This window comes from Panicum virgatum, chromosome 5N (genome assembly GCF_016808335.1).
Source record: "Panicum virgatum strain AP13 chromosome 5N, P.virgatum_v5, whole genome shotgun sequence".
NCBI lineage: Eukaryota > Viridiplantae > Streptophyta > Magnoliopsida > Poales > Poaceae > Panicum > Panicum virgatum.
This window is the reverse complement of record NC_053149.1, coordinates 71986082-72001128: the sequence shown is the minus strand read 5'-3', so window position 1 is coordinate 72001128 and position 15047 is coordinate 71986082. Positions and strand designations below refer to the sequence as shown.

At 43.5% G+C, this 15047-nt stretch overlaps 1 long non-coding RNA gene across 1 annotated transcript; it reads right to left on the bottom strand.

Annotated features, from left to right (window-relative positions):
* Positions 1-8501: 8501 nt before the first annotated feature.
* Positions 8502-9351, bottom strand: LOC120676994. The gene is made up of 3 exons (XR_005676073.1): positions 9047-9351; positions 8764-8887; positions 8502-8544 (listed from the first exon to the last, which is right to left on the bottom strand). It is a non-coding gene; the product is annotated as an uncharacterized LOC120676994 (long non-coding RNA).
* Between the last annotated feature and the right edge of the window lie 5696 nt (positions 9352-15047).

The window sequence follows — 15047 nt, the reverse complement described above, 5'->3', positions numbered from 1 at the left end:
TTAAATTATACAGACTAATCTAGAGCAAATCAGATGCTATAAATTTAACAAGATATCTATACAGAGCTAACACAGCTACTGTAAATTTGTCATGATTTTATCTGCACAGAATTAATTCTGATAAAATAAATAAAACAGACAGCAACATATCAATATTCATTTTTAATTTTTGTTATAGACATGAACTTGTGCTCAAACTTCATGGACAAGCTGAGCTACTCAAAATAAACACTCAGAAATATTTGCATGATTTATTATGAAAATAAAGTATCTATATGATTTAATCTATGTAAGAACTCATAAATTTATAACTTAAGATGAACAGAGCTTTAAGCTCTCAACTTTTTACTATGGCTAACATGTAAACAGTGAGATATAGCTTAAAAATTAGAGCTACACAAAGCAAAAAAATCATGCTCAAATAATTATCATGAATATAAATAGCATATAACCAAACCTAAGTCATAGCTGTTAACATAGGCATGGACAAGAGTTCATATTTTGACACAAGAACACACATGACAAGTAGAGTATCTCTGTCAAAAGACACACCCAGCATAGCTATGGAACTCAAGTTATAAATAAAAGATCATTTACAAAGTATTTAACATACACATAAAAATTTGCAGTGACAAGACAAAGTCCTTTTACAAAGTGATAGAGTTCTAAACATAGAATCCATAGCCACTGGTTTCATATTTTTTGGATTTTTCTAGCATTTACTAGGAATTTCTAAAATTCAGCCTAGAAACAAAAGGAAAAGAACTGAAAACTTGCAGATAGGTCCCTAGAAAGAAAAAGAGCTTGCAATGTGGCCCCTGGCTCGCCTGAGAAGAAAACAGGGAGGGGAATCGGCCGGCGTTCCGGCCAGGGGACTCACCGGCGGCGCGCTAGAGGTGGCTAGGGAGCACGAGGAGGTCGAGGCGCGTCGATTGGTGGGTTTGGTGAGGGCTGGGGCGGTTGGCTGGGGTGTTTCCCACGGCGAGGTGCGGCGGCGGCTCGGACAGCTCGCCGGCGGCCGTGCTGCGGCGGTGGAATGGGGGTGTGGAGGGGTCTGGGAGCTGTGCGACGCTCGGGCGGTGCTAAAGGCGGGGTCGGCGCCGGCGGAGGAGGTCTGGAAGGGCGGGCCCGCGGCAGCGTCGGGCTCGCCGGAGTTGAGGAGGAGGGGCGATGGTACTCGAGGTGCCTGGAGCGCGAGACCGGGGGTGCGAGGGGCGGAATTGGGAGGAAAAGGACGAGGCCGTGCTCGTGCGCGCGCTAGAGAAGAGAAGGGGGCTCTCCACCAACCGGGCCATGTCGCCGGCGCTGTGACGGCCGACTGGGGCCTCGGGGGTGCGTGGCAGGAGCGGGGGAGGTCCAGCGCGAGGGGAAGAGGGCAGCGAGGAGCCCGGGCACGACGCGTGGAAGGCCACGGCGAGCAGGAGGTGTCCTGCGGCCCTCCCTCGGCGGCGGGTGGCGCTCTGACGGGCGGCAAAGGAAGCAGAGAGGGAGGAGGAAGACAACAGACTGGACTCGTTTGCAATTTTAGAAAAGTTTAGGGGTCCTACTGTAAAATAAAAATAACTCCTAAACTAGGGCTCAAATGAAAAGGTGCCCAACATGAAAGTTGTTCAACTTTTCAAGATCTACAACTTTGATGTTGTGCAAAAATTGATTTGACCAAAGATTGAAGAGTTATTTTGAAAACATAGAAATAATTTTGAATGTAATGGACTTTTGTCTTTTTCAAAACGAATTCACCTTAATTTTAGACTGAAAAGTAAAATTTCGTGCCATGTAATGATTACACTGAATTTTGCAAAAAACCCTCCACAAAAGCAACATTCTCCCATCTTATTCAAATTAAATTATAGGAAGGACCTTGCATCAATTCATATTTACACAATTAACCTTATATTTTTAAAATAAGACCCTTGTTCAAGTAATTTAAGCACATGATGCATAGAATAAATATAGTTCTACTATGCAGACACCTAAGGTGTCACAGGCATGTGGCAATGATATATATATATATATTCAATTTTCAACATGCACCCGTGGAATTGAGCAGGCATTCAGGCTAGCTTGTTATATCCCATGATTTTACATCAATAGGTAACAACAAAAGATTAGTAATACAATGTGTCAAGAACCATCACCTATCTCCTTCCACCAGTAGGATCTTCAGTTCACAACCGGCGCATAAAAAGGAACTCTCTGTGGGCTTAATTTCCCATCTTTAGCTTTTCAGACATTATGTCCAGCACTTGAACTGCTACTGTCTCGTGCTTCAGTTCCTCATTCTGGTTCTTGGTGAGGCAGTCTTGAGTGGCATCCAGATCAGGGAGCAACGTTGCGCCAGACTGCCTCCAGCTTTCAGCGTCGGCCGTCTTGAACCGGGTCCAGGAGCAGCACATTCATCCTAACACTCCTCGCAGGGGTGTAGTCCTTCCGCATGCTGTCACCTATATGCGGAGTTCTTCGAGCGCTATCTTGTAAATTCTTGGATTTGGCTTCTCAACACCAACAACGCCTGAAAACACCCCAAAGTCCCATTCCGAGCCCTAGTTGGTAGTTGCAAACACAAGACATGGGACCAGAGTGTCAGGCTACCCCATTATGAACAATGAGAAAACAAATTACTACAGAAGCATGTAATAGTGTCAGGCAATCCATCGGATATTGCACCTGATTCAACCCTAAGGCTGTCAAGATTACATCTTTGTGGCATTACTCTGCATTGCTGACAATCCCAACTGTGAGTCCCTTCTCCCGAGCCCACTTTCATGAAACGATAAATCATTCCAAGTAATTCCTATTGGAACCTAAACCTCTTTAATTACACACTACAGGCATGAGCAAAAACCTGCTGTGTGCTCTAACAGACTCTGAAAGTATACACTGTTTGAAACACTATAGCAGTAAGTGTGTACTTGATTACCTGGGAATAAAGCAGCCAAGGCTCATCATCTCTCAGGGACACTCAAACAGTGAAGTGAATTCTCAGGAATCTGCACAAATATCTGAAATAAAACTATGGAACATATAGCAACAATTAGCACATCAAAAGGTTGTTGTCACGAGAGCTCAATTTCTGAAATAAGAACCTGCCTTGTTGTGTCTAAGCAATGCAGTTTTCAGACCACCTTCAAATTTTATGATTAACACACACTTTCTAAGAAAAATCATTTAATTCTGTCCAAGTACCACCTGAATTTCTGCATTTTTTAAGAACAATTACCTTCATTGTACAAATGGCAAAATACCTTGAAAAATATTGAATGTGTAATATGCTTTTCGCTTATTGGAGATATTGTAATGTTATATTACCGACTGAGTTAGCAGGCCATTGCATTTGAACTTCCGCCGCCATTGGTAACTGGTATGGCGACGGAGGTTGTATGTGTGACTGGTGGGAGGCCGTGGACTGGGCTCCCGGCGGCGACGCGCGTGCGACGCCGTCCGGCGTCGGCGAGAGCATAGGCAAGCAACACAGGAAGACAAGTGAACTGCCACACACGACGCCCTGAGATCCAAATGATCTCAAAGCTTGCTTTCCTTCACTTCTCAGTACGATGGATATACACAAGTCTTACAACTGATTACACACACACACATGCTAATTGACACACACATGCTAATTTAAACGTAATGGCAACTACCCACGACGTGGGCGCGGCTTGCTGGTCGTGTTCAGGCTTCAGGCTTCCTTCTCCTTTCATATACTCTTCCGATCATAACTTCTCTCCCTCCCTCAGGAAACAGCTCGTCCTCAAGCTGAAATGTTGGATGTGCTTCTTTGATTGCTTCGACTTGTTCCCATGTCGCTTCACTTTCTGGAAGATCTGTCCATTTGACAAGAACATGCCAAATACCTCGGCGGAGTTGGGAACGCAGCACGTGTTCAGGGGCATGGAGGAGACGCCCGTGTTGGAGTGGAGGTAGAGCTGGGGTTGTCGTTGGGGGATCACCATGGAACGGCTTCAGAACACCGGCATGAAAGACGTCGTGTATGCGGGCGCCCTCTGGAAGGCGAAGTCTGTAAGTGACATCGCCGACACGTTGGATAACTTGATATGGTCCGGCGTATCTTGGGCTGAGTTTCCCTCGCGGCCCTTGTAGCAGCGACTGAGTTGTTCTGTTGAGAACACGTAGCCAAACCCAATCATTGAAAGAAAATTCAAGTGATCGGTGATGGCGATCATAGTGTTTCTTTGCATATTGTTGAGCCTGCAGTAGACGATCGCGCACATCGTTGAGGAAGATGTCACGTTCTTGCAGGAGGCTGTCTACTGTAGCTGTAGTTGCTGTCTCAGCTGAATAGGGAAGTAATGGTTTCACTGTTGGAGAAAGGCACATTAGTGCCGGTCACAGGACAGCTTAGTGCCGGTCCCTGTGGCCGGCACTAAATGGCCGGCACTAACGTGACAGACGTTAGTGCCGGCTACTCTGACCGGCACTAACGTGCGTATGTTAGTGCCGGTCCGTAATACCAGCCGGCACTAACGTGCCCGCCCCCGCCCGAGTTCTGACAGCAAGGTTAGTGCCGGCTGATATAACTAGCCGGCACTAAATGTTTTTTCTTCTTTATGTTTCTTTTCTTTTCGTTTTTATACGTATGGCTATGCGTATTTCTAGCGTATGTGACTACATAGTCGTACTCTTTGCATTGCACAGTATTATTAGAACAGCATATTACACTAACATTATATATTTATATATATATATATATTATATGTCATGTATGGAACACTTAGGAGTTCAAAAGTACATGAGATATTACATCAACTATAATAACGTATCAGCTTCCTCGTCGTCGGATCTTCTTGGGCGACGCTTAGACGGAGATCGCCATGAAATTCGCCCTTAGGATTTATGACTTCATCGAGTAGAAATCCACATATAGCTTCTTGAATTGCCCTGATCCGAGCGATTTCAATGAGTTCTTCTTTCATCCGCCAACGCTGTCACATTTTTCGATAAAAACATGAGAATAAAAAATAATGAATTAAAATAATGAGCAGATGTGATTGTGCTCACGTACATTGAATGCCTCCACTGTCATTTGCCCTTTTTCACTTGCAAAAGAGTTGATCCACTCGCATACGTAGTATCCACATAAGTTGTTTCCTTGGCCCTGTCTCCAACACTATGGACAAATGTGGGTTACGATATAGAATTTTTTTGATGTTTTATTGCGAATGACATTAGTAGCGAGAGTATATTCATACCAGAAAATCAGTCACCCAATGAAGAGGCTCGATTTCACCTATGGGCAAGCCTATGTGTTTGTGGAGGTAGCGACTCCATGCAGTATTTACCACCTCGATGATATCTTGGTACTTTGATTTATCTTGCCTTAACGAGTCGTACACCAAGACCTTGTGCTCCTCAATCTGAATACAAAGCAATATCCAATGAAAGCTGTGCATATACATACGCATAACCAATTAATGTTGATTATAATAGTTATTAAATGGTATTATTAATACGAAGGGATTGAAAAAAAAGTCTAACAAAGAACGACTCACTGATGGTTGTATGGCAAGAGAATGAAGGGACACATGCTATTTTTACGCAACCCCCTATATATAACATTGACTATGTCTCCAGAATTTAGCGCTAGCGATTTCTCGTGTATAATATCGGGGTCGAAGAACCCGACGTTATGAAAGTTCTTCTTTCGGCAAATTTGAATTTTTGACCTACGGGACACAAGAAAAACGGGGATCAATCAACACTCAAGGCTAAAATAATGAAATGAGAGACAATACTTACATGCACCATACACTGACGAGGGACTTGTGAAGGGCATCTTGATGGTATAAATCGTAGAGTGATGCAAACTCGATATATACATCATCTGCCCCCCGCCAGAAATGCTCATCTTTAATCCGAGCTGGGAACATCTCTAATTTACTAGCTTTAGATTGCACGGCATACCATTTGTGTAACTCGGCCATTCTCGTTGGTAGGAATGGTAGCAACTCTGGCCATATCAAAGGTTCACCAAGTACAAACTTTTTCCTTCCGCGGGCATTCTGTAGGGCCTCCCCAAGCAATTGAGCCCTTGTTAGATCAGTTTGCAATATCATCCCAGCCATGGTCAACGGATCTCTTGATTCATCGGGACAGTCTTCATGCGGCACTATCAACGGAGGGATCGATTGTTTGGACTGCTCTCCGAGCTGGGGAACGGTCTTTGCATTAATCAGGCGATTCTTGGGGTTGCTGTAGCACTTTCTGATCTGCCGATCATAATCCGACTCTCTTTCTTTCTCCTTGGTGGGATCTTTAATGAAGTGTTTCACAAAGTGTGCCTTTGCAACCGGATCTATTTCTGGCTTCTTGTTCGCAGCCTCCCTCAGTAGCTTGCGCTTCAGCAAGAAGGTTTGAAACGATTCTTCTGCCTCTTCCTCTTCTGGCGCCTTCTTTTTCTTCTTTCTTTGCTGCTTATGAGATGGCTGGACCGAAGGTACCGTGTATGACTTCTGTCGCTGACTCTGATTCTGTTGTGCAGCTGGTGATGATGCCAGAATTGGCTCGCTTTGTGCGGCTGGTGATGGCGGATCCATGCTGGGGTCCCGTGCAGGCGGTGGAGAAGGTGGGCCAACACTAGGATTCCTATCAGCTGGCGTTGGTGATCTTTGCCTTGAGCACCGAGCGGAATCTGTGTCTGCTTGCACCAATCTTATGTCGCGCTTTGGCCACGCGATCCATGTGTGTACGGCATGTTGTAGTTCTGTTTCTTCAGGACTCATAGGGATCGGGAGGTCCATGTCTTCCCAGCGTTCTTCAGTAATTCGGTCAACAAAGACTCTGGCGAATCCTTCAGGAATCGGCTGGCAATGTATTGTCCCGCCCTGTTCTTGGACTTCCGCATAACCCTCAGCACAAACTTTAAGCTTTTTCCCATAAAGAACCAGAAGCTCACATTGGGTCCTAACGGTGATGTCGTCAATGGGGTCCCTCGGCCTGTCGGCACCCAAATTAGGGTGCTCCGTGGAAGCAACACTGCTACGACGCTGAGAAGAGGGGCTGATCTCCACATTGGCAGCTGGTTGGTCCGAGCGTTGCCCAACTGCTGCCTCAAGTGACATTATCCGGTTTTCTAGGCTATGAATCTTCTCAGCCACTACTGCCTTGCTTCTGCATCGGCTTCGGTAGGTTTCGAGATCTCCGGAAAAGCCATATTTCCATGGAACTACGCCCACACCTCGGGTCCGTCCAGTGTGTTCCGCATTCCCAAGAGCGTAAGTCAGCTCGTCATTCTCTCTGTTGGGCTGGAAGGTTCCTTCTTCGGTACGCCTCATTGCGTCCTCGAGTCTTTGGGCAGCCTCTCTTAGTACGTCGCTAGTCACAAATATTCCAGTGTCGGGGTCTAGTGTGCCTCCATGAGCATAGAAGTAATACCTTGCTCGTTTAGGCCAACTCAAGGTTTGCGGTACGATTCCTTTTACAATTAAATTATTTTCCATCTTTTCCCATTTCGGAATGGCAACCTTATAACCTCCGGGCCCAAGTCTATGGAAGTTTTTCTTTTTGCTAGCATTCATTTTGCCTTGAATCGAGGCTGCCATGCTGTCAGCACTGTGCTTGTAATTCACGAATTCATTCCACCACTCTCGTTGCTTCTTCCAGACTTTATCAAAATCTGGTGTGAGGCCCTTGTTGACAAAGTTTGCCACCAATTTTTTCTTGAATGAGGCGAACTGAATTGCCATCTTCTTAAATGCCCATCCCTTTATTTTGTCAGCTTTGCCTGGGGGAAAGTTGAAGTGCAACGACACCTCTTTCCATAACAAATCTTTCTCTGAATCTGGCACGATATCTTCAGGTCGACCAGAGACTTTATTTCTCTTCCAAAGCTTATACTTTATGGGGACGGATTCCCTAACAAGATATCCCAATTGATTTACAAATGTTGTCTTAATTTGACCAGGAGCTAGTGGCTCGCCGGTTGCTTCGTTGATCTCCGTGATGGTCGTACATCCTACCATCTTCCTCTTGGAGCCACGTTTCCATTTAGGCTTCGTCGATCCGGATGCCTGAAAGAATCGCAAATTTATCAAGCGGGTTGCTAGCAACTAGTGGACGTCGCGGCAGGTATGCGTAACCTTCATAACCCGCAAGCAAGGGTTCCAGATCGAAAATTATCATGATATTAGGTAACTTATTGACTGAAACATTCATAAGAATTTTTAGCTGGAGCACGACTCCTTACACAAGGACTGAAATCATCAACAAAGCTAGCAACATAACACAAATAGTTCGCAGCTGGGTCGCATGTGTCACAAACAATATCTTGCTCCTAACATATATATTGACAAAACGTTTATCCTGATGCCTGAAAGAATCACTAAACTTTTATACCTCGGCTTCCTCGACATTTCCTTCTTCCTCCCCACTAATATCTTGCTCCTCGTCGCCATGATAATGCAAGTTTAAAAATTGGTTGCCATCGTTCTCGTCCTCATCAAACTCTGGAGCTATGTGCCCAGTACTACCACGAATGAGCTCATGCATTAACTCGTCTTGGTTGTCCGTAGGATCCATTTCCACTACCTGAAACAATAAAAAAACAGCAAGCCACATACTATATGAGGTTACAAAGCATCTATTAAATCAAAGGTTATCTTGTTTGTTCCTTATGATTCCTATATCATGTTATGATATCATACTATATCATACTGGAGCCACATACTATATGCGGTTACAAAGCATCTATTAAAGCCACATACTATATCATACTGCCTAGACTGAACAATCTACAGAATATGATACCTTACAGATTTGAGGAGTTTCTTGAGGATCTAGTGTTCTTGGTGGAGACAGGGGAGGTACCTATGTCTCGGATTGATGATGCGGTCGAGCGGATTCTGGTAAAAGACTTCAAAATGCCTTATGCCTAGTTATGAAATTATGGGTAATAAAAATCATGTATGTGAAGTCTCGAGTACTGTAAATACTCAGTAACATGTACTCTAAGAATGCATATCTTGTCTGATCAATACAGAGATTACTTGGATTATGAAATTACTTGGATTAAGAAACGTAAAAAACTAACCTTATGCCTAGTTTAGATCTCAACCAAATACGAGAATTTTCAGTACCTGTTGAGAAACAAAATAATAAAAAGAGAGAGCATAAGTGTACATGCAGAGAATGGAAGGGAAAAGGGAAAAGAGAATGTAAGGTGTAATACATGTGTAAGGTGTAAGCGTATACTAAACTTATAATTACAGGTACTACACTGGATATCCCAAGGACCTAGGGCCATCAAGAATTATACCATTTACATCTGAGCGTCAGTTTGTGCAGCTATTGCATGAAGGAAGGCCTGTAGTTGTTGCCTTTACTATTAAGTATACAAACTCTGCTGTAATGTCGTTCTGAAACACTAAGTAGAATAGTAAATCCTCGCATAGGACAGTATTCACTCACTTCAATCCTAAAAATTACCTTTTTAGGTGCACTTATACACAGCATCTTGATAAAGTACTGGAAGAGGCTGCTGCCAAATTTTATCCACATATCAAGTTTGTCAGAGTAAGCTACTATTGATTTATGTTTACACGAAAATTTCCATTTTGCATTCTTGGCAGATCACTTCTAGTTGCTGAACTATCTGAAAAAGGCTGTAAACTTGTGATGCTTCAATAACTACGTAATGCCTGTATTAACACTGTATTTTTTTTAGCTTATTATGCCTAACCTGCAATATTTTTATTGGTGAATTAAAACCATGATTTATCTGATAATAAACTCTCAGATTTTTTCCTGATTGTCTTCCATACTGTGTAACTGATTCGATGCCTCTATCATTTATTAATGATTGCACTTGTTCTTTTCAGCTTCATTTGTGGAAATTCATCATTGTCTATGTTTGCAAATTTCTCTTCATATGTTCTTCTCTGCTTTACTTAGACAAGCAGCTTGATGGAAAGCTTGGGCATGCAGATAGCATAGTTCATTTTGGTACTTCTGTATTAGGATTGACAAAAACATGCTCGATTAAGGTAGAAATGAGTGATTACTTATATTTTCATAAGGCTGCATTTCTTATCAAACCAGTCTATCAACTTTTTGTTTCCTCCAAATATATGTTGGATCTTGTGGTCACAATACAAATTATGCTTGCTTCCAAAATAGGCAGTGAACATTCTTCTTCTCTGCTGTCAGGTCGAGTGCCCAAAGTATCCAGGGTTTTGCCTCACAAGGCAAAGGAATGAATATCCATTTGTTGAAGTATTTTACAATCCAGAACAGGTTATACTTGTTGATCGTTGAAAACAAAACGAGTATTCTGAGGCAAATTTTGGTGTATTGGCTGTATGTATGCGGATCCTAAAACTTTTACAGAAATGTCTGGCCATAGCATCAAAGTAGATTTTGGCATAAGAAGTGAACAAGGAAATAACATTAAGGTAAAAAATTGTAAGAGGTACCGGGGCGGCGTGGAAGCAGGGGCGGCGTGGTCGGGGCCGGGGCGGCGTGGGGGCAGCCGGGCGGCCGCGATGGCGCTGATGACTCGACGGGCGGCTCCACGGACCGGGCGAGGACGCCGAGGTGCGCGGCGGTGCGGGCCGGGCGAGGACGCCGAGGTACGCGGCGGCGCGGGCCGGGCCGGCGAGGACGACGACGAGGCGTGGGGGCGGCCGGCCTAGGGACGACGAGGAGGGACGGCGGGCTGGGGAGGACCTCGAGGGCGGCCACGGTCGAGCGCCGGCCGGGGACCCACGCACGGTCGGGGAAGAACGCGGCGGCGCATGCGGGCGAGCGAGCCAGGGGCGGCAAGAAGAAGTCGGGGCGGCGGGCAACGTCGATCTAAATTGGGCGGCGAAGGGAGTAATTTGTTGGGGGTGGCTCGGTTAGTGCCGGCTGGTATTACCAGCCGGCACTAACGTGGCCCATCTGGCGGGAATTGTAAATTCGCCACGCCAGTTACCATTTACAATAAATTTTTAATATTCATAAATTTATTCATAATAGGCTTAATAATTAAAATAATAAAACAAAAATTTATATCTTAAGTTTTTTAGCTACACAATAATTATAGTAATTATATCTACACAATAACAATAGCAATTGAAGTAAATTAACAAATATGCTACTATTATCAATTATGTGTAGCTTATAGGGTTTATATGTTAGTATACTTCTATTATTTGTAATAAATCGAAAAAATTTCAGATTGATCCATGCAAAAATATTCAAAAGTCTTTTCAGTAATAGCCAATACAATGATGTAATCAATTCACAAATTACTTGATTATTTGTTTGTAATTTAATGTTTCAACACTCCTAATAATGCAAAATTAGTGAAAGTAAATAATAGTTATACCATGCAAAAATATAATATTATTTGAAGATGATATTGTGTCCTAATTGGATGAATAGTATCGAGAATTGAGACAAATACGACGCGGTGCGTTACATTACATCACTTAATGAGAAAATATAATATATAATTTATATAAAAGTACTACTCATCATCATTATCTACTGGAACATTGATAATCTTCCTTTTGATGAAAGTGCCTTGGACGTGATCACGGCGTAAGTAAGGCGTGTCCTCTTTGGATAAGAGGATGCTGGGGTCAACGTCAACTGAGAATGGAGGAAGGTCATCAATCTGGTCATAATCTTCCGAATTGTCCGAAATATTCTCGACTCCAACAACTTTTCTTTTACCTGGAAGAACTATGTGCCGTTTCGGCTCATTTCCAGCCTTGTCTGCTTGAGACGTCTTATCCGACTTTTTCTTCGGTTTGCTCGACATGTCCTTCACATAGAACACTTGTGTCACATCCTTGGCTAGAACGAATGGCTCATCTTTATATCCAATCTTTTTAAAATCGACTATGGTCATCCCATACCGGTCCTTCGTTACGCCTCCTCCAGCCACCCATTCGCAACGAAACAGAGGGACAACTATGGGTCCATATTCAAGTTCCCATATCTCCTCTATGACACCATAGTAGTTGTTTTTTTCTCCATTACTGTTTACTATACACATACGGACACCACTGTTTTGGTTGGTGCTTTTTTTATCTTGAGCTCTCGTGTAAAATGTATACCCATTGATTTCGTACCCTTGGTATTGCTGGACGGTTATTGATGGTCCCCTGGCCAGCCATTGAAGTTCTTGATCAACTATGTTGTTGCCCAATAATTTTCGTCTGAACCAGCCGTCAAAAGTTTTTATATGTTGCCGTGTAATCCAAGCAAAATTCTTCTGTGGATTTTCGGACCGTATAATATTCATGTGCTCATCAATATAGGGAGCCACCTTGGATGAATTCTGAAGAACCGTGAAGTTTGCTTGGCTGAATTCACTACAAGAGATGTTCATATTACATTTCTTTCCTAGTGTGCCTTTTCCCTTTAGTCGCCCCTCATGGTGTGACACGGGGAGCCCAATCGGATTGAGATCAGGAAGATAGTCAACGCAAAACTCAATGACCTCCTCTGTTCCATAGCCCTAGCAATGCATCCTTCTGGGCGAGAACATTTGCGCACGTACTTCTTCAATACGGCCATGAACCTCTCGAAAGGGAACATATTGTGTAGAAAAATAGGACCCAGGATAGTTATTTCTGTCACAATATGAACTAGAAGGTGTGTCATAATATTGAAGAAGGAAGGTGGGAAGACCATCTCGAAGCTGACAAGACATTCGACAATGTCTTTCTGCAGCTTTATTAGATTATTTGGATTAATTGCTTTTTGCGAAATTTCATTCATGAACGCACAAAGCTTTACAACTGCCAATCTCACATTTTCCGGTAGAACACCCCTCAGTATAACCGGAAGTAGTTGTGTCATCAGGACGTGGCAGTCATGTGACTTCAAGTTTTGGATTTTCTTCTCTTTCACATTTATTATGCCCTGTATATTTGAGGAGTACCCAGACGGGACCTTGATACTGTTCAAGCAATCGAACATACTTTCCTTCTCCTCTTTGCTCAGATTATAGCTGGCAGGTTTTAAATAGTGGCATCCTTTGTCTCTCTTTTCGGGTTGCAAGCCTTTTCGTCCAGCTAGCTGTTGCATGTCGCGCCTTGCTTCCAATGTGTCTTTTGACTTACCATACACTCCCAGGAATCCTAGTAGGTTTACGCAAAGATTCTTCGACAGATGCATCACATCAATTGCGTTGCGAACCTGTAAGACTTGCCAATAAGGTAGGTTCCACAATATAGACTTCTTCTTCCACATTGGAACATGTCCCTGGTCATCCTTGGGAACAGGTTGCCTACCGGGACCCTTTCCAAATACTACCTTCACATCCTTGATCATCGAGAACACACGCTTTCCATTACGAAATAGAGGCTTAGGACGAGTTTCGGGCTCTCCTTTGAAATGCTTCCCTTCGGTTCTTAGGGGGTGATCGGTTGGAAGAAATCGACGATGGCCCATGTATACGCACTTCTTACAGTGTTTCAAATAAATGCTATCGGTCTCATCATAACAGTGGGTGCAGGCCATGTATCCCATGTTCGACTGTCCCGAAAGTTTTGCAAGTGCAGGCCAATCATTGATGCATACAAAAAGCAAAGCTCGGAGGTTGAAGGACTCCTGTTTATACTCATCCCACACACGTACACCTTCTTATTTCCAGAGTAGTAATAGATCATCCATCAAGGGTTGCAGGAACACATCAATGTCGTTGCCAGGTTCTTTTGGCCCTTCTATAAGCACCGGCATCATGATGAACTTACGCTTCAGGCACAACCAAGGAGGAAGGTTGAACATACATAGGGTCACAGGCTATGTACTATGAGCGCTGCCAAACTCACCGTACGGATTCATTCCATCAGTACTTAGAGCAAATCTTATATTTCTTGGGTCGTTGTCAAATTGAGGATACTCTCGGTTAAGATTTCTCCACTGGGACCCATCTGCTGGGTGTCTGATCATGTGATCCTCCTTACGGTCTTCTTTGTGCCACCGCATCAACTTAGCGTTATCCTTGTTTTTGAAAAAGCGCTTCAGACGTGGTATTATAGGGAAGTACCACACCAACTTTGCGGGAACTCTCTTCTTTACCGGCTGCCCATCAACATCACCTGGATCATCTCGCCTAATCTTATACCGCAATGCGCTGCAAACAGGGCAAGCTTCCAAGTTCTCGTATTCACCGCGATACAGGATGCAGTCGTTAGGACATGCGTGAATCTTCTGCACGTCCAATCCAAGAGGGCAAACCATCTTTTTAGCTTCGTATGTTGTTGACGGCAGTTTATTACCCTCAGGAAGTATGTTCTTTACAATCTTTAATAGCTCACCAAATCCCTTATCGGTTACACCATTAGTTGCCTTCCATTTCAGCATCTCCAGCGTGGTACCCAACTTCTTTTGCTTCGGTTTGCAATTAGGGAACAACGGCCTTTTGTGATCCTCCAACATCTTCTCGAACTTTAATGCCTCCTTCACAGTCTCACTGTCTTTCTGTGCATCAAGTAACGCCTGACCTAGCTCGTCAGGTGGCTCCTCTTGTGCAACATTTGCTTCACCCTCGTCCATTGGTTCATCTTGAAAGCCACCTGCTTCATGAACCCATGCCCAATCTGGAAGATTGTTATCACCATCGTCATCTTCTTCATTATCTTCCATCATAACTCCAACTTCGCCGTGCTTAGTCCAAAGACTATAGTTACTCATGAAACCATTCAAGGCCAGGTGATTCCATAGAGTATCTCTTTTTCGGAATTCCTTTTTATTTTCGCAAACACTGCATGGACAACACATTAAACCCTTTGGCGACCTATTTGCCATTGCCGCTTTGAGAAAAGAATCTAAACCCTGAATCCACGCCGAGGTGCTCCGGCTTCCGTGCATCCATTGCCGGTCCATCTGTACAAATTAAAAAAAATCATGCTCATTATCCCTAAAAACAGGTTACTATGAAGTAATTCAAAAAAATATAAATGTGTCATAGACCACCTATCTAGTAAATTTAAACTAAATAGCAAAATAAATTGGCACAATAACATATAGACATGTCACCATGAAATAATTCAAAAAAACTCATTCTAAATGTGTGATAGTCAAACTATATAGTA